Below are 21,046 nucleotides of genomic sequence, written 5' to 3'. Positions count from 1 at the left end.
GGTGGCAAATCAGGTGCTGTTAGCGACTATGTGGTACATTACGTCTTGCTGGATTTTCTCGAGCTCTTGCATCAGCCAGGTACAGAGGCTGATCAGGAACTTTCTGTGGTCTGGGCGGGACGGTCAGCCAGCTCGGGCAAAGGTTGCATGGGCAGTTATTACACTTCCGCTGGCTCAGGGCGGTTTGGGCATTATAGATCCAGTCGATCAGAGTAGAGCCTTATTGGGGAAGCTTATTGTTCGGGGGTTGCTTCCAGGCGCTGAGCCTTGGAAAGAGCTCCTCTTGCAGCGACTGCAGGCTCGGGCGCCCCCTGCAGGGGGTACTTGGGCACCAGAGATTCGCTGGATCTTCATAGAGATGAGGAGGACAGGCCTCAGTAGAGGATGGGAGGACAGATTTGCTTTGAGTATCCTGAGAGCTTGGGAGCTGCTGAGACCGGGGCTCTCTCAGCGGCCTCCTTCTTGTGTTGAGGAGCGGGCCAGGCAGCCGCTCATCTGGAGCCCAGCGGTTCGCACGGAGCAGGGTCATATGCTGGGTTCTCGGCCTCGTCTAGCCTGGGGACCTTTAGCGGCAGGCCCAGCTCGTAGTTTTGGAGACTGGCAGGCTTTCTGCAGTCTACCAGAGGAGATCCAGGTGGAGAGGCTGAGTCACTTCAGAGGGGGGTTGATTATGAGGGATGATATTCAGGAGGCACTCACAGAGGAGTGGTTCACGCCTCTCGAGCCAGTGGCCCCACGGTGGATGGGAGCCTTTACACAGTTGGAGATCCTGATTGCTGTCAGAGCTAGCACTGAGGATGGCAGATGCCTCTACTATGAGATTCAGGATGAGGGCAGACTCCAGAGAGTGGAGGTGGAGTCGCCTTTGGTTGCAGAGTGCACCTTTCAGAGGATTCGGGTAGTGGCTGCCGCTTCTCGGAAGTGGCATATTGACCCCGACCCTGCTGACGTGCTCCCGGATTGGCGTATATGGGCATATGCAGCGCGCCCCTTGGCCCGGCTACAGTGGGACCCCGGAGAGTACGAGTGGCATGATCCTTATGCATCCCTTGAGGCCACAGAGATCACATTTTTCCAGTATACTGTTCGGCTGGGACGGCATATTTTGACGGCGAGGAGGACGGTTTCTCCAGCGGCAGCGGGGCATTGGCGATTGCAGGGACTATCACAGGAGTTCCTGGAGGATTTCTGGGCTCGGCTCTGGGCTAGTCGACAGGCCCGCAGGATCTCGGCTTTTCAGTGGCTGGTCGCCCACAGGGGCTCAGCAGTTGGCACTTGGCTTGTTTACAGCGGTCTTTCGGCGGCCTGCGTCCGATGCGGCCACCCTATGGAGACACAGAGACATTGCCTTTGGGACTGCCCTCAGGCACAGCAGATTTGGCTGCGGATGCTGCGTATTCTAGCCCCCCTCTCTCCAGAGGGTATGTTTACGTGGGGTGCCGCTGCTTGGTCGACTTCGTCAGGGCCTGCTATGGGCTATGAGATGGAGCAGGGCAGTCAGGCCATCAGATTTATTAGGGGCCAGCCTCGCCTGGTTCCGGCACCGGATTTCTCGTCCGCCAGCTGGACACAGGAGAGGGATTTACGATGGGAGCTCCTCAGCAGCCTCACCATCTGGTTCACCTGGAGGGCCCGATGCTTCACGGCCTTTGAGGGGAGATTAGAGCCACCAGCAGAGACTGTTCGGGGGATTTGGCAGGAGTTGATCCACACCTTGCGAGGACAGTACGACCGCATCCGGGGAGACTCGGATGAGGCGATTTTACGGCGCCAGGCCTTTCATACCACTTGGCGCTGCGGCCCGTTCTACACCCTACACACGGGATCCCCCCGTTGGCACTACAGGCCACCTGTTTGGCTCTTTCCCCCCCCCATTGTATGATTTAGCCGCTCAGTCCTTTAGACTGATGCTTGTATTCTGCAGCACCTAGGGATAGTCTCCCGGGCTGCCATGTTGTTTTCACTGCTCTTCTCTCTGTTAGGAGCAGGAGAGATCTCTTTTGTAGCCCTACGGGCGTTTTTTACATAACTAATGAAAGGATCTTTTCTCAGAAAAAAAAAAAAAATCCTTTGGCCACAAGAAGATTTCGGACCATGAAACTCCAAAGGGAGTAATTACTGCCATGCAATTTGTCCTCTTGGGACAAAACCCCGAATATATCCGTCGTATTTCCAGCCATTTGCTGAAATCTCTTTACCAAGAGATATGCAAACACATGCAACTAAATATGTTGTAAAAAGCACCTACAGTCACAATCCCAAACGCACCGGAGTACAATGCTAGGCAACCACAAGGTCTTGCACAAATGTTTTGCCCTGAATTCAAGGCTGCAGATAATTGCAATGCTGAAAATCCCCAAATTTATGAGCACCAATGGGTTGATTTATGTGTCAATTGCACATAATTCACAAAAGCCCCAAAAATCTGACCAATGAACTTTAATTGTGCGATTAAGCACTGATTTTAGGAAAGCCCCAAATTTCCCTGTGCCCTGTAACTGCAATTGTGCAATTAACCACAAATTCTGAAAAATCCTCAAATTTTCTCTGAGTCCAGCACCCAAGTGTTGCCCTGCGCTACTGCTAGTACCTGATTTTTGCAATGAAGCAAGAAATGCACAAAAGCCCCTTGACGTGAACCAAAAACCAATTACTTGAATGGTTGGAATGTTGATTTTGCAAACTCGCAATGGCGGATTGTAGACAGAGAACAGGCGGACAAGCTCGATGATGGCGGGCTGGAGACAGCGAGCTTCAAATGACGGCAAGCTTCAAATGGCGGCAGGCCTCAAACGACAGGTACGACCCCGGCGGGCAACCGATGGGTCACTTCAAACAGCGTGCAAACACCAATCGGCAGGTCGTTGCACGCGGTGCGACGGCGAGGGCGTCGGCCTGGACTGTGTGGGCGACGGCACGGCGAGGCGAAAAGAACTCCGGCAAACGGCGGCTAGTTGCTGGACGGAGTCTCACGGCTAGGTCGACGGAGCCGAACAACGAAGTTGCCAGCCGGATTAGACCACAATTTTTTGGAAAATATGGCCTCTGTCACGTAAGCCACAAGTATGGCAGGGCTCAGCCAACCACTGCCTAGTGGTGGGCGGCGGTGGAGCCCTTGGCAGTAGTGGCGCCCAAACTGGTGGTTGAATCGGGCGGTGTAGAGGCGACCGTGATAGAGAAAGCAACCGGCGACGAAAGCAGACAGCCGACGGAAGCTCACAGAAGGTGGGCGACGGAACTCCGCGAAGAGAAACTTTGTGCAGAAGTGGGCCAACCTTGCTCTAATACCGCCGTTAGGGTTAGGACTGCACGCAGACAGAGACACACAGAGAATGAACATCAGCAAGCACTCTCAAGAGAGAGATGGTGATTGATGCTCACACAAAGATGATAGTACAGAATGTGTGGAGCTTGGGGGTTGACTCCACAATATCAAATTACAATAAATGTGGTGTCCTTTCACACCTAATATCCAAGGGGAAAAAACCCAAAGGGAGAAACGTGTCCTTGGTTAGCCCATGTTCACATGTGGCACTACTAATAGCATATATGCCAATAATCTTCTCCCAGGCGTTCGCCCCTAGGGAGTGCTGCCAAAGCCTCCACAAGCTCCTGTGAAGTGAAGGGCATCAACAAGAAAGTCCGGAGATTGGGAGGGACCACCTCTCTCATGTGCCAAACCCGCTCGCGTGCATCCAACACTTGAGAGGATATGGGGGCACCCTTGAGAAGAGAGCGGAAGAAGTCTATGGCAATGGCTCGCAACTACGGACTATGGTTCCATCCTTGCCTAGCAACCTACGGATACCATCCCTCTGCCCCCGTGTGCCAGAAATCTCCGATGACCCCATCGCCCTCCTGGGTCCAAAAGGAGACTCTAGCATAGTATCTATACTCCACCCTCCGTTCCTCGATGGAACTAAGCTATGTACGGCCTGCAACTAACTATGCCTTAATCCACGGGCTATCCTGGGTACTCTCTTGAAGCCGCTGCAAGGATGCTGGGCTCCGACAGGTGCTCCTCTCTTGCTCTCGGGGAATGTCAACCAATCAGCTCTAGGCGGCCTCCTATAATAAATTGTTGAACTCTCCAAGCTCTTGCGAGCTAAATCAATGTCAAAATCCACTTCGCATTCCCCCCCCCCCCCCCAATCTCCTCTACCCTGTTGCAAATCTCAAAATCTTGAACGAGGTTGTCTGGGATTAGAGTGCTCAAATGTATGTGCTACCATGGGTCCTCTACGAATAGAATGATGGGTGTGATCGGTGCCTGCGAAAAGCGCAGATTCCCGGAATGCGTCCGAGCTCCGGTAAATGCCAAGGGTCCTATCCCCTCCCAACCAAAATCAACTCCTCCCAGGCCGAGTACTCTACCTAAAACTGCACCCAACTTATCAACGCAAAGGACTGCCAGCAGTGTCCCGAAAGCATGTGCTGCTGATAATACAAAATATGGAGTAGTCACTGCCTCCCTTTTGATACTTTGGTTATTTTTGTACATTTATCCTTGTTTGAAAGCAAAGTAATACCTTAACTAGTCCTAAAATCAAGGGTAAGGGTAAAGCCTGGATAAGCTCATCAATTATCCGCAAATCATCAAGTGAACCCCATTTCTAGGACTTTCTTTTCTTTTTTGCAATGTTGGTTTTTCATTATGCTTATTGTTCGGTCACTATGCATTCAAGGTCATGCCTTTTGAATCAACTAATGCTTCAACTACTTTTAATAGATTGAGGGAGACAGAGGAGAAGGGTGGGCGGACAACCTAAGGCGACAACAAATGGGTGGAGGCAGCAGCAGTGTGAAAGAAAGGGGGTGATCGGGGGGGCCACGAAGGGGGGGAGAGAGAGAGAAAGAAAGAAAGAAAGAAAGAAAGATTTTATTAACGTCTTCCAAAAGACCGAACTCGGCCTATGAGACAAATCGGAGTACCTGTATGGGGTATTCTCTGTCATCCCAACAAAATGAAAAAGTACTGAATAAAAAAGCTGAATCTGGGTGTGCAGGGGATGGAGCTCTATTACTAGGAGAATGCAAAGCTATATGCATGGAGTATACAATCATGATATGCAACCTAGCTAGCTCCATCCTGTACCATACTGGGGGTATAAAATGGTATACATCAGTGAAGGGGGTGTCCACAGCTCCCTGAAGAACATGCCTGGGTGTGCTCTGAAGCGAGCCAGTCGCTCCGCACCCTCTCTGTGAAACTGAGCTCTGATCTCTGTCATCTCTCTCTGGTATAGGCGTGGTGTCCGAAAGCCAGGTGTCCTCTGTCTCCTGCGGGCTCTAAGTGTCTCTGCTCTCTGGAGAGTAATCCCCTGCCGTGTAGGGGCTGGGAGGGGTATGGATCTCTGGAAAAATGTAGTAATCTGTGTCTGTCGCCCCCCCTCTGGAGCTGTCTGAGCCTGTAATAATGTCTCTCTGTGGCGCTGTATGTCTAGAATGTATCTCCCTAGTATGCGCTGGTCTGTTGTCTCAAAGATCTGGCGTAGGGAATGTGGCTCTCTGAATAAAATGGGATATCTCTCTCTGATGGCTGTATATGCTCTGCATCTGCATACATAATGCTCCTCACTCTCCACCTCCTCTCTGCACAATCTGCATACCCTCTCCTCTCGGGGAATCCGTGCTGCTCTGCCAGTCTCAATCTCCAATCGGTGTGATGAAACTCTGAGCTGACCAATAGCCACTCGGGAGCCGTGTGGTAAAAAGCCCTCCATGTATCTAGGCCTCTCTATAAATCCATCATCAGTGATACTCATGAAGTGGTCTCTGTAGTATAGCATCTTCGGTGGAAGAGGCTGTGTAGGCGATATCCATGTCTCTCGTGTATAGAGCTGCCATAGATCCTGTCTCAATACTCTGTTCCTCTCACTATGAGAGAGACGGATATGTGGTGCATCCCTGTCATACTGGAATGGTGGTAGATGATCCATGTCTAGGCCATGCTGTGAGAACCAATGTGTGACCTGTGCATACCATGATCCTCTGTCTCCTGCCTCAGCCAACTGTCTAGATGCCTGAAAAGCTCTGTATGATAATCTGTCATGTGGCATCTCTCTGAATCTGTCTAGCAGGCATATAGTCTGAAATATGGCCTCTACCATCATAGGAGGCGCAGCAAACTCTGCTCGGATAATGTCATGAGGTACTGACGGTTTGCTGCGTATCATGCGTGCCATCATGAGGGCCTGTGGTCTCTCTATCTGTGTCCACCAATGAGTAGCAAGGCCTGGCGCCCATACTGCTGCTCCATACATCAATGCCGGTGTGACTAATGTGTCAAATAGCCACCCCTTCGTCCGGGGCTCCTGAAAATGCGCCTGGTGGCACTGTCTCTCTAGCATAGCCAATGCTGCATATCCCCGTGTCAATCTAGCTCTGGCTGCTGAACCCATGGTAAAGCGTGTGGCTGCTGCAGAGAAGGTAACCCCTAGGTACACGTATGATGTCACCACCTCCACCTGGCATCCTGCGAGAGTGAATGTCAGCTGACTCCTGCCCTGTCTCGATGTATGAAAGACCATAACCTTGGTTTTCCCAAGGTTCACAGTAAGACCCCTCTGCGTGCAGAAATCATGGAGTGCATGTAGATGCTGCTGTAGACCACCTGGGGACTCAGACACTAATACAATATCATCAGCATATAGCATAATATGTACTGAGGTACCTGCTAAATCCACTCCATCTCCGCCTCCCCGTTAATGAAGTCAGCCACCTCATCAATGTATAACCCAAATAGCGTGGGGGAAAGTGGGCATCCTTGCTTCACACCAATGGTGCTAGCAATAGTCTCGGACATACCTCCTGGACATCTGACTCGCCCAAAAACCTGCTCATATAATGCATAGATGCCCCATGTCATATCTGCTGGTATGCCAAGAGACTGCAGGCGCTGAAAGAGCCTCTCTCGTGGTACTGTGTCAAATGCCTTGCGGAAATCCACAAAGCAGCAATAGAGCTTTCTCTTCCTCACTCTGGCCTGATCAATCATACATCTCAAAGTGAATACATGGTCAGTGGTAGAGAAAGCTCTCCTGAAGCCTGCCTGCCCTGATGAGCGTAAGCCTGCTCGCTCAGCATATAAGCTAAGCTCCTGCTCCAGCACTGCACCATAGAGTTTGGCTAGCACGTGGCCAACCATAACCGTCCTGTAGTTGCTCGGATCGAGCATATCCCCTGTTTTGTGAATCGGCACAATGGTGTGCATCGTCCACTCCGCAGGCAAACCCTCTGCTAGTGCCCTGTTAAACAGGTGTGCAAGAAAAGGAGCTAAAGAATCTACTGCATATATGAGATGCTCACCCTGCAGGCCCATATGGTCGGCGGCCCGTCCATGCTGTAGGCGGCGGATAGCTTCCTGTACCATCGAGTGGGTAAAGAAGCTAGCTGTGGTAGGTCGAGGCTCCTGTGGCTGAGGTATAGGTGGCTGCTGTGGGGCATGGTATAGACCCTCTGCATATGTGTGCCATGTCTGTGGGTCTGCAATAGGCGTCGGGGTCCGGGGCTCTCTGAAGTGCCGCCATGAGACAGGGCTATCTCTACTCATGAAGAAATGAAAGATCTCTAGCTCCTGTATCTCTGCGAAGGCCCGCCTTTTGCGGCGAGTAAGTCTCCTCATCTCTCTCCTCGACTCCTGCTCTGTGATGGCTCCCAAGGCTCTCTGTATGCGGAGTCGTGAGTATAGGGCTCTGCACTCGTCATCATACCATCTGTTCTGGGGCATAGTCCCAGGTCTCGCAGGCTCTCCTGAGTGTACACGATGTGGGAAGCTCTGTAATGCAGCCGTGTGTAGGAGTGATGCGAGCTGGGCTGTAATGGTATCCATAGATGCCAGGGGATCCATGAGTAGGAGTCCATCCTCTACTCTGCCAGTGTATATGTCTGCCATGTCATGTGTGAAGTAGATGGTAGTGTGTGGCGTCGGTATGTGGGGGGCTGGTGATACTGGTGATCCGGCTAGTGAAAATGCCAAGTATGTATGATCTGCTCCAATAGGACGAGGTGGAATGGAGAATGAGGTGACAAGCTGTGATGCCTCCAAAGACCCCATAATGTAGTCTACCACCGTGCCTCCGGTCCGTGTATGACCCCCATGTGGGAAGCATGTCAGCCCTCCTGACCCCGGCCACTGTAGCATCCCGTTATAAATAACGAGACGATGCCTGGCTCCCAACTCTAGTAAGTGGTCCCCATAATGCCCTCTGTCTGGTCCAGTGTCCTCTGATGCCCGACTAGCCCCTATCTCCTCTGGATCCACAGGGTGGAGGATCTCCATGTCATCATAGTCATACACCTCACACTGTCTGCTCTGTGTGTGGGCATTGAAGTCGCCCGTAAGAAATACTTCCCCTAGTGTAGAATAATGCATAATCTCCTCTGACAGACAAGTGTATGGCGAGGCTCCTATCTCCTCCTCCTGTGGCATGTCCTCTGTAATGACGTAGGAGGATCCTGATGGAGAAAAGTAACATAGAGCTATGTATATAACCCTGTCCTGTGAGAGCTGTAAGCTGATCCACATGTATCTGGCCTCTGGATCCTGTGCTACCACTCTCAGTCTCCCCTGTAGCTCCCGTCTGAATAGGACTGCTACTCCCCCCGACCCTCTCGAGGTACCCTGGCGTGTGGTCCTCCTGTATGCTGACTCCCACTGGAATCCCTCTACTCGAGGTAGCCCTCTCTCTGGGCTCTGATGTGTCTCTGTCATAAGTATGATGTCTCTCCCCACCATAACATGCTCCAGTCGTCCAGGCTGCACCCATAGTGAACCATTACAGTTCCATACTGCTATGTGTATCTCTGTCAGTGGCCTGGTCTGTGTCCCATAGGCCCCAAACCGCTAATCCATGGGCCGGCCATCAATGATGACCCGACCATCTCGATAGAAGGCCTTCTTGCCTTCTCTCCTCGCGTGTAAGACTCGTGGCATGCAAGTTCTCCTATGCTCAAGCTGCATCCTCGTGAGATCATCATCCAAGAAAATAGGAGCTCCCTCTAAACCCCGTAGTATGACCCTCTTCCTCATGAAGGTGACCCTCTCCGTCTCTCCTGCAAACTGTAGGATGAGGGCTCGCTTGCGTGTTGAGTCTTTCCCGGCTCTCCATGCTTTGGTGAAGGGGAGAGGGTGCTCTTCCTTGTAACCGAGCTTCATGCATAGAAGCTGTCCATCTTTCTCGGGAGTGGAGTCGGGTGTCTCAGCTATACCTGTGACTCGAATGTTGAGGCGGCGGGCATGCCTCATCTTCTCCTCCTCAATGGTGGTGTGAATGATTTGGTTTTCTTCCCTTTGAGTTTCCTCCCTCACTTCTTTACGGATGTTCTTCTTCACCACCTCGACCCATCCTGACTGCTTGGCTTCGAGCTTTCCCTCCATGTCCTTTGTGATCTCCTTGGAGATCTCTTCTTTGATGGCCGTGAGAGTGTTGTCATTGATCTCCCCTTCTTCCTTCTCAGCATTCTTGATGGCTACCATTTCCACTTTCAATGCACTCACCTCCTCCTTGAGTGCCGTGTTCTCTTGTTCGAGGTTCGTGACCCGTGCTTCGAGAGCTATGATGTGCTTGTGTAGTTTGTTTTCCACCTCATTGAGGTTGGAATCGGATGTCTTCTTGTTCTCCTTGATTAATGCCTTCATTGCCATCTCGAGGGCCTCGAGTTTCTCTTGGAGACTCGGGGCCATTCCTCCAAATCACTCTGCAGTCCTTCCCACAGGCAGGGAGGAGAGAGAGAGAGAGAGAGTTATGTTGCTGCCTTGGGGGCCTGAGCAAGGGTGGGTGGGGAAGGGGCAGCGAAGGGGCGAAAGAGAGGCAAACTGGCAGGCGAGCTGGGGGGAAAGCGGGCAGAGAGGCAAATAGGCGAATGGGCGAACTGGGCAGCGAATGGGCGAACTGGGCAGAACTGGGCAGCGAAGGGGCGAAAGAGAGGCAAACTGGCAGGCGAGCTGGGGGGAAAGCGGGCAGAGAGGCAAATAGGCGAATGGGCGAACTGGGCAGCGAATGGGCGAACTGGGCGAATGGGCGAACTGGGCAGCGAAGGGGCGAAAGAGAGGCAAACTGGCAGGCGAGCTGGGGGGAAAGCGGGCAGAGAGGCAAATAGGCGAATGGGGAACTGGGCAGCGAATGGGCGAACTGGGCGAATGGGCGAACTGGGCAGCGAATGGGCAGAACTGGGCAGCGAAGCGGGCGAAAGAGAGAGAGAGAGAGAGAGAGAGCTGTATTAACGTCTACTAGAGGCCGAACTCGACCTATGAGACAAATCAGTGTACAACTGTCAATGTCTTCTGGATGTCCAGAAAAAAAAAGGACAAAATGAACATGAAATAAACTATGAAAGTACTGAGCTAGTGGGGGGGTGTGATGGATGGAGCACTATTGCTAGAGGCTCAGTATGCAACCTATATGCGCAGGGTATACAAGAATGCAATGCAGACCTGTCTAGCTCCAGCCAGTACCATAATGGGGATGTAATATGTGATACACACGCGATGGTGAGGCAAAAATACCTCGGAGCATGATCTCCGGGTGTGAGTGTAAGTGAGCTAGCCGCTCCTGGATATGGTGCTGATGTCGAGCCCGTATCTCTGTGATCTCCCTCTGATGTAGTCTGGGAGTCTGGTAGCCTGGTGCTCTCAGTCTCTGTCTGGCTCGGAGGTCCGCAGCGCGCTGAAGTGTAACCCCCTCCTGTGTCAGGATAGGCACTGGGATAGACCACCGGAAGAAATCAGTAAGCTGGAGCTGTCGCCCACCTCTCCCTATGGTATGAGTCCATCTATGGCGTTGTGTCTCTAGCAAGAACTGGCCAAATCTGCACTGGTCTCCGGACTCCATGATCTGGTGGAGTGAGGGATGTCCACTAAAGATGGTGGTGTATCTCTCTCTGATGACACTATATGCTCTGCATCTGCATACATAATGTTCCTCATTCTCAACCTCCTCCTGGCATAGTCTACATATTGAAAAGATGCAGGGGGGAAGAGAGCTTGAGCTCTTGCAAGCACACACACACACTCACAAAACCCTAATAGAGAACACACAAGGTGAGAGGCTGAAAATCTTCTCCTTCTCTACTCAACACTCAACACACCATATACAAGAATAAGAGTACACACAATATGAAAGGTACTCAACCAAATACATACACGGGTTCTCTATAGTGTGAACCCGACTAAATGAGCTGGCGCTATAACTATGCCAGTCTCTAGAATGGCTGTCACACAGCCTGTCATCCCACTGGCCGCATATCACCCAAGATCTCACCAACCATGCCAGTGGTGTAAGAGTGGGGCCTATCCCCCAGGCGGGTCATCAGTGTCCATCGCCTCACTAGATGAGCTCGATATCTCAACACTCCCCCTCGAGCTCAACTCCATCTCATGTACACCAAGCGAAGCCCTGAATCTGCGGAGCTTCTCGGTACCCAATGCTTTGGTGAAGATGTCAGCTACCTGATCCTCTGTGCTGACATAAACAAGGTCAAGGTCTCCTGCCAAGACCTTCTCTCTGACGAAGTGGTAGTGGACCTCTATGTGCTTCGTACGAGCATGAAAGACTGGGTTCCTGGCCAACTGTATACTGCTAATGTTGTCACAGAAAATGACAACTTGTCTATCCACTGATAGACCCAAATCTGCAAGTAGCTTCCTCAACCAAGCTACCTCACATGCTGCCATAGCAGCTCCTCTGTACTCGGCCTCTGTACTCGATAGAGCAACCGTAGGCTGCTTCTTGCTGCTCCAAGTCACAGCAGCACTCCCCAAAGAAAACATGAATCCACTAGTAGATCTTCTATCTGAGATACTACCAGCCCAATCAGCATCTGTGTACCCATGTACACATATCTCTGTCCCAGTCTCATAGAATAGTCCACAATGCAAAGTAGACTTCACATACCTCAGTATGCGTCTCACTGGATCCAAATGCGGTTTCCGTGGAACCTGCATAAACTGACTCACCAACCCAACAGCATAGCTCAAATCTGGTCTGGTGATCGTCATGTAGATCAAACTTCCTACTATGCTCCTGTACATAGTAGGATCCTCCAAGATCTCTCCTGAATCTGCACTCAACTTGCCATTCTGATCCAATGGCACAGAAATAGGCTTACAGCCTGTCATACCATACTTGGACAACATGTCCAAGCCATACTGTCTCTGCAGTAATCCAATACCATGTGGTGACCTAATCACCTCAATGCCCAAGAAATATCTGAGCTCCCCCAGATCCTTCATCCCGAACTTCTGTCTAAGCAAGATCTTTACATCAAAGATCTTTGCATCATGGTCCCCCGTAATGATCAAGTCATCTACATAGATGACAACAAGCACAACCCCTCTATCACCATGTCTCACATACAATGAGAAATCTGCATTGGCTACATGAAAGCCAATAGTGACAAGATATTCAGAAATCTTGTCAGACCATGCTCTTGGTGCTTGCTTTAAGCCATACAAGGCTTTCTTCAACCTGCAAACATGCTCGGGGTGACCCACATCCTCATAACCAGGTGGCTGCAACATATACACCTCTTCTTGCAAATCCCCATGCAAGAATGCATTCTTTACATCCATCTGATGTAAAGACCATTGCTTTGACGCAGCCACTGCTATCACAACTCTCACCGTTGCCATCTTGGCAACTGGGCTGAAAGTTTCCTCATAATCAATCCCATATGTCTGCGCATATCCTTTGGCTACCAATCTAGCCTTGTACCTGTTTATGCTTCCATCACTGTTATGTTTAACTTTGTACACCCACTTGCATCCAATGGCTTTCTTGCCTTCAGGCAATTGCACTAAATCCCAAGTTTCATTTCCATATAGTGCATCCATCTCCTCATCCATAGCTTTCTCCCAACACACATTTCCAATAGCCTCATCAATGCATGTGGGCTCTACAACCTGCACAACCTTTGCCATATATGCATAGTGATGTGCCACATAACCATCATAGGTAAATCTCTGCACAGGATTTTTCACTCTCCCAGATCTTCGCAGCTTTTCATTCATGGCTTCCATAGCCTTCTTTACACCAGGTGTTCTCATAGCTGGGATCCCAAGCTCCTCATCAAGGCTCATATCTGAGCCACTAGACTCTCCATCAACATGAGAATGCCCTGCAGAAATGTCGGGCATACCAAGGGACTCAACCACTTTCTCTTTTCCTTTACGTGATGTAGTAATCACGTTTGCAGGGCTGGTATTATGACGCAGCCTGCCACTCCATGGTCTATCAACAGACCCACTAGATGAGGACTCTCCTGGTCCACTCAAAGACTGTGATTGCTGACCTGCATTCTGTGCAACCACACTTCCACTCACATCAGCCCCGACAGCTTCTTTTTCAACAGCATACCAGCTGCTCATCTCATCAAAAACAACATCCCTGCTTACCCTCAACTCACGTGTAGCAGGGTTATAACACCTGTATCCCTTTTGCTCAAGGGAATATCCAATAAACACACATTTTTCAGCTTTTGGATCCAGCTTAGTTCTCAGCTCATTTGGCACATGCACATATGCAATGCATCCAAAAACTTTCAGATGAGACAAATCTGGTTTTCTGCCAGTAAACCTCTCCTCTGGAGTTACATCATGTATGGCTGCAGTTGGAGTCCTGTTCATGATGTATACTGCTGTAGAAACAGCCTCAGCCCAATAGCAATGCGGCATATTCTTCTCTTCCATCAATGCTCGCGCAATCTCAACAATGTGCCTATTTTTCCGCTCAGCAACTCCATTTTGCTGCGGAGTGTATCTGCATGTAAACTGTCTCCGAATACCATTCTTCTTCAAAAATTCAGAGAACTCATTGGAGAAGTACTCTCCCCCTCCATCTGACCTTAGGCACTTGACATATTTCCCTGTTTGCTTTTCAACCAAAACTCTGAAATTCTGAAAGTGAGTGAACACCTCACTCTTCTCTTTCATGAAATATACCCACACTTTCCTTGTGTGGTCATCAATGAAAGTCACATAATACCTGCAGCCTCCCATAGATATGGTCTTCGTAGGACCCCATACATCTGAATGCACAACATCTAGTGCATTTCTGCTCACGTATCTGTTACGTGGAAACACATGCTTTGTTTGCTTCCCAAATTGGCATGCTTCACATATTTTCTGCATACCTTCCACTTTAAATTTTGGAAGCCCTGTCACAATTCCTTTTGTCTGCATAGACTTCAATCTCTGCACATTTACATGTCCAATTCTTTTATGCCATATGTCTGTGTCTGTAACAACTCCTGAACCATTTGCAAACATCGCAGCACTCATTTCAGGCATGTCTACATTCAATGTAAACATTCTGCCCACTCTGTTGCCTTTTGCAACCAACCTGCACTTGTCTTTAAAATCTTCAACATAACACCCATCAGGGTTAAACCGAACCTGCAAACCCTGCTCAATCATCTGGCCAACTGAAACCAGATTCTTTGTTATGTTTGGTACATGAAGTACATCTGCAAGGTACTTCACTTTGCCATCCTGCATAGACAATGGCACATCTCCAACATGGGCAATTGGATGAGCAGTGTCATCCCCTGTTTCCACAAAACCTGGTCTTTCCGGGTTTTTCATCTCCTTGAACCACTCTCCATGACTCGTCATGTGGTTCGAAGCGCCTGAATCCACATACCATACATTATCTTTTTGTGCTGCATCAACATTTTCAGACATGGCATTCACAACATGCTGCATAACAAACAACCTTTCATTATCCTCATTATTTCTGCTTGAGGATGCATAGTTGTTTTGCTGCACTTTCCCATTTTGCATGTCAGCCTGCTTCTTATAACATTCTGACTGCACATGTCCAGGCTTACCACAATAATAGCATTCACGTGTATCATTATATTGCCTTTGCCAATTGCCTCTTTGACTCCCCCTGCCTCTGAATTTGCCTCTTCCACCTGCGTGTTGTTGTTGTTGTTGTTGATTCTGGGACTGTTGTTGTTGCTGCTGCTGCTGGCCATAATTCTGATTACCTGTTCGGCCACCTCCTTGACCGCGTCCACGGCCTCCTCTACCTCGTCCTCTTCCTGAACTCGTGTAGAAGGCCTGTTGCTCTGAACTGTTTTTGCTTACATATTCATGTACAAGGTTATGTATCAAGATCTTATAAAATAATGATAGCTTCTCATCTCTTCCTCCTATTTGAGCCTCATACTACAAATATAGAGCTTTCTAAATACCCATAGATTCAAAAAACCTCCACCCACCATCAAACCATCCAATTGTTCTTCATTTATTGTATCCTCAAATCATTGTCAATGCATATTGTTGAGCTTGAATTCTAAATTAACAGAGGTGACATAAACAAAGGTGTAGGAAGTTGTCCACTCTTTACTATTGAATATTAGCAAAGAAAGGTGACATAAACAAAGCAGTAGGAAGTTATCCACACTTTAATATTGAATATTAACATAGGTGGCATAAATAATGGTGTAGAAAGTTATCCATTCTTTACTATTGAATATTAGCAAAGAAAAAACTTTAATAGATTCAAGAGAGACATCCTTGGAAGATATATACATATGATGCAAGGGATTCCACAATACCCTTTATCTTCAGCGCATAGTCATTCACAGACATGCTCTTTTTCTTCACAGTATGAAGTTCATTCTTCAACTGTATCTTACGTGCCTTGGTGTTTGTTTCATAAAGCTTTACCAAGGTGTCCCACGCCTCCTTGGGGGACTTGGCATCCTGAATGTGCCCAATCATGGTGTCCTGTATACTAATGGAAAGCCAATACATAACCTTCCTGGCTCCTTGGTTCCAGTCTTTAAACTCTTTCACATCTGCAGCAGTCGGATTTATATCCGGTATCTCCGGTGCCTCTTCATGCTCACCTTCTATGTAGTCCCAATAGCCTTTTCCCATCAGGAAATTCGTCAACCTGAACCTCCAAGCATGGAAGTTATTCTTATCCAGCTTCTCAGCCACAATCTGTGTTATGCCATCATTAGACATCTTGCCAAACACACAATTTTACCAGAAAATGCACTCTGGTTTTTCCTGCACAAATGCTGTATTTTCTGCACAGCAGCACTGTAGTACTCTCAAATGTCACAACCAGTGACTTCAATGTGCATACATACACCCAATGGCAACTGTAGACCTTTTTGCAGCACCCACAGTGTCTGCACAGTCAATCTGTCTTCCTGCAGTTCTTAAAACAGAGTTCTGCAGAGAATCGATGACTTACCCGCAGTGCTCGAAATCGCCTGCTTTCTGGAAAACGGAGGTCCAGACGCGCCCAAAACGTGTTTTCGGCCCGGAAATTTCAGTCCGAAGGACTATATAGTTGCCCTATAGCTTTACTCCCGCGAAGAAAGCTCCTCAATCAGAGATCGTTTGCAGGTGCCTCCCGTAGAGCTCCCGACAAGGGTGTAGTCACCAACACAATAGGGAAGAGTAGTTGAAGCTCTTACCCTCGTACCGCTTCCTGTGGTTCTCTTGCTTGCAGCTCAGCCCTTAGCACGAACCAGGCTCTGATACCATGAAAAGATGCAGGGGGGAAGAGAGCTTGAGCTCTTGCAAGCACACACACACACTCACAAAACCCTAATAGAGAACACACAAGGTGAGAGGCTGAAAATCTTCTCCTTCTCTACTCAACACTCAACACACCATATACAAGAATAAGAGTACACACAATATGAAAGGTACTCAACCAAATACATACACGGGTTCTCTATAGTGTGAACCCGACTAAATGAGCTGGTGCTATAACTATGCCAGTCTCTAGAATGGCTGTCACACAGCCTGTCATCCCACTGGCCGCATATCACCCAAGATCTCACCAACCATGCCAGTGGTGTAAGAGTGGGGCCTATCCCCCAGGCGGGTCATCAGTGTCCATCGCCTCACTAGATGAGCTCGATATCTCAACACATATCCTCTCTGCTCTGGGGATCCGTGCTGCCCTACCTGCCTCAATCTCAAGCTGGTGTGATGACACTCTGGGCTGGCCAATCACCACTCGGGCACTATGAGGCATGTACACATCCATGTATCCAGGTCTCTGTATGAATCCATCCGTTGAGATACGCATAAACTGCTCTCTGTAGTAGTATAGCATCTTCGGCAGTAGAGGCTAACTAGGTGTAATCCAAGTCTCTTGAGTGTATCGCTGCCATAAATCCTGCCGAAGGACTCTGTTCCTCTAACTGTGAGAGAGCTGGATGTGTGGTGCATGTATATCATACTGGAAAGGTGGCAGGTGATCTATGTCAAGACCATGCTAAGTGAGCCACTGTATCATCTGTGAATACCATGATCTCCTATCTCCACTCTCTGCGAGCTACCTGGACGCCTCAAAAGCTCTATGTGAGAATCGATCTGATGGCATATCTCTGATCCTCTGTATGAAGCAGATCGTCTAGAAGAGGGCCTCTACTAGCATAGGAGGTGCAGCAAACTCCGTCCGGACAATGTCATGTGGGACGAAAGGTTTGCTGCGGATCATCCGTGAGAACATGAGAATCTGAGGCCTCTCTATCTGAGACCATGTGGAGGTGGCGAGCCCAGGTGCCCATACTGCTGCAGCATACATCAAAGCAGGGGTGACTAGTGTGTCAAACAACCACCCCTTCGTGCGGGGCTCCTGCAAGTGTGCGTGGTGACACTCTCTCTCTAGCATGGCCAGAGCTGCATACCCTCGTGTGAGTCTATCCCTGGCTGCTTGTGCCATAGTAAATCTTCCTAGCGGAGTCGTAAATGTAATCCCCAGGTACACATATGAGTCTACCACCTCTACCTGTCCTACTAGTTTGAAGATGGCCTGTCGTCGACGATTCGCCCTGAGGTGTGGAAAATCATGGCCTTGGTTTTCCCAAGGTTCACTGTAAGCCCCCTCTATGTGCAGAAGTCATCGAGTGCATGGAGATGGTGCTGTAGTCCCATCCGCGACTCACAGACCAGAATAATATCATCTGCATATAGCATAGTGTGGACTATGGTACCTGAGATGTCTACCCCGTCCCCACCACCGTGACCAATGAGAGAGGGAGAGAGAGCCAACGACGAAGGAAAGGAAGTGCAAGGGGCAATGGGGAGAGAGAGAGAGGCGGGCACTGGTGAGGAAAAAGCACGTGCGCAATCGGAGGGAGCTCTAGCTTCATGACAATTTTCTTTTCTGCTATGTTAGGAGTAAGCCTCTTGGTCCAGGTCCACACCACAATTAATCGATAATAACCCAAGACTCGCTTATATAGTGCTTATTGCTGCTATAAATAACAATGCAATCATAAATAGCCAATAACCTTGGTTTTATTAAATTTGAACCTTAGCAAATTGAATCTGCCAGCTTTTCCTAATCTCAAGGCTCCCCTAACCCTGTTCGATTGCTTCCTAGTGTCCAGGGTTAGAGCTAGGTACGTAACATTCCTCCCCGCTTTTAGAACATTTGCAGTACCCATCCTTTTCAAGATCTCGTAAATCCTTGTACATAGGGGATAGCATACCTCCCTCTCAGAGACTCCTAAAACTATTAGGCACCACAATTGTCTCCTTCAAGCTATCAAAATCTAAGGGAATCTAGGTTTTAACCCAACTCCTACCAAATATATTCTAGCTATTGCCAAAACCATATGCTCAATACCAGTACAGGCAAACTCGATCATATGGATTTACCCCTCCCAATAAAACAGTTGCTTGGAGCCGTATGTACAAAGCATAACCTCCCAAAACCTAATCCCACCCTCTCTGTTTGACCATCTGACTGAGGATGATCAAATCTCCCGATGACCTGCTATAGAAGTGCTACAACTCTCCCCTAATCTCTCAACACAATCCGGCGCACAAACTGCATCATCACGAAACAACAACCGGTTCTGAATATGGTACTGACTACCTGTTGAAATATGCAAGTGAATGGGTGTGTGCGGGAATAAGCTCTTCGCTAGAGATTGTAAAAGGGAGTCAATAATTGAGTGGGTAGCAGTGAAAAGATGAGAAGAATCTACTGGATGAGAGAATCAAGGGTAGCATGAGTGAATATAGAGATGTGGAAAGATTCTAGAAAAAGGTGTCCCCAAATGTAAGGGAGGTGGCACAAATCAAGGAGAAATCAATGGGAATGGGTGCTTGGCACCTTGTGGATGTAAAAGCTATAAATGGAGGCATTGGCCTAATGAGAATTTGTTGGTTTTTGAGTATCCATGCCTACATTATACTATTAGATTAATTATGCACTAATCTTACCTTAATCACTTTCTAATTACTTGCTAATCATCATGTTGATTCTTGCATTTGATCCACCATAGCTCATCACATTGCTACAAATTCAACATGGTATCAAAGCCTAGCTTAGGATTCAGCTAATTTTAAAGCCTAATTATCCCGCTAATCATGGATTAGAAGTTAATCTTTGTTTTTAGTTATTTTTCAACTAATCTTCTACACTGCTAGCTGGTGGAGAGACTTGATCTCCCTCAAATCCTCAAATTAGCTAAAAAACTCTTAGCCACATCCCCACACATCAACCTGCTATGACAGTTCTTCAAACCGCCGACGCATGCTGCCGATTTTCACTAATTTATAAGCGTCTTTTTTCTAGAGCAAACCATAGATCTACACCTCTATTGATGGAATTAACCTAATTCCTCTCAGCCCGAAGGATTTTCAAGGGTACTCTACACGCCTATGATCTCAGATTTACGCAATTCATCACAGAGAACTGGCATCAAGCTCTGGATCAAATCTGTAAGTGACTTTGATATAGTAGAGATTAAGCATTCATTATTTGGTCAAATCTTATGTTTTTGGGCTTGATTCTCTACTAGACTAACTGCTATTGATACCCTTGAAAGGATTTGAGCTCATTTGAACTCCAAGGCACCAAATCTGGCCTCCCTATATACTCTATTTTTTGCACACAAAACAGGAGATTAATCTCACTAATTAGTGATGAATTAGCACCAATCATTGTATTTTTGGTGCAATTGATGGTTCAAACTTAGGGTATCTGATACAGATCTCTATCACTTTATATTGCAATTTGAAGTTGGTTTGATGTCCCAACCATCCAGTACAAAACCAACTATCCTAGGCTTTATGCAAGTTTTGATGTATTCATGCTTGTTAACTTGTTGTAATCATCATTAAACACCAAATTGGAGTTGTAAAAGGGTAGAGACTGCCCTTGAATCTTGAATTGGATCAAGAGGTAAGACCCTCTTCACATCATCATGAGCATTGCACAAGAAGTAGCTAAATTCAACGGGGAGCAATTTCATACATGGCAAACAAAGACCATGTATTTGCTCATGAGGAAGAATCTATGGGGGCTAGTTGAGGGAAGAGATGAATGTCCAAAGGAGAATGGAAAGAATGAGTGGAAGAGCAAAAATGAGAAAGCATTAGGACTCATTGCACTTAGCTTAAATGATGAAATCATTCACCACATTGCAGAGATACAACAAGCTAAAGATGCATGGGATGAATTTAACAAATTATTTAGCACTCAAGCAAAGAACTCAAAGATAAATCTGCTAATATAATTCTACAAACTTGACATGAAGGAAAGTGAACCTCTAACCACACACTTGAACGAATACAAGAGCATCAAACAACTTCTTGCAGCCATTGGGAAGAAAGTAGAAGATGAGAAGGCACTAGCAGTGCTTCTAAAGAGTGTGGTCAAGGGAGAGTATGAGAACATTGTGGCAACCTTAAAGAATGTACCAGATTTGAAGTTACATGAGATAGAAGGAGCTCTACTATAGTAAGAGAACAAGGTCAAAGAGAAGAAAGGATTGGATCCAACAACTGGAGAGGAGAAAGCACTCTACACCCGATGAGGCCTCGCCAGAGTCACACGGGGACGCGGGGACGGCCCTTAGGGACGCGGGGCGCGGGGACGGGTGGGACGCGCAGGGGACGCCGTGCAGCCTGGGGACGCATGAGGTCGTCCCGGGGACGCGTTCCCGAAACGCGGGACGGGCAGGGGACGCGGTGAGGGGACGCCTCCAACGGCCAGAACGGCCAGAAACGGGCAGAAACGGGCAGATTTCCAGCTATAAAAAAAGGCACACTTTA

General features: G+C 48.4%; 1 protein-coding gene across 2 annotated transcripts in view; it reads right to left on the bottom strand.

Annotated features, from left to right (window-relative positions):
* Positions 1 to 21,046, bottom strand: part of EMB3129 (GTP-binding family protein) — a 99,704-nt gene that overhangs the window by 30,009 nt on the left and 48,649 nt on the right. The window lies entirely within an intron of this gene.

Source organism: Cibotium barometz, chromosome 1, assembly GCF_041138505.1.
Source record: "Cibotium barometz isolate CiBa-2024 chromosome 1, ASM4113850v1, whole genome shotgun sequence".
NCBI lineage: Eukaryota > Viridiplantae > Streptophyta > Polypodiopsida > Cyatheales > Cibotiaceae > Cibotium > Cibotium barometz.
The sequence above is the reverse complement of the archived record's forward strand: the minus strand, read 5'-3'. Positions and strand labels throughout refer to the sequence as shown.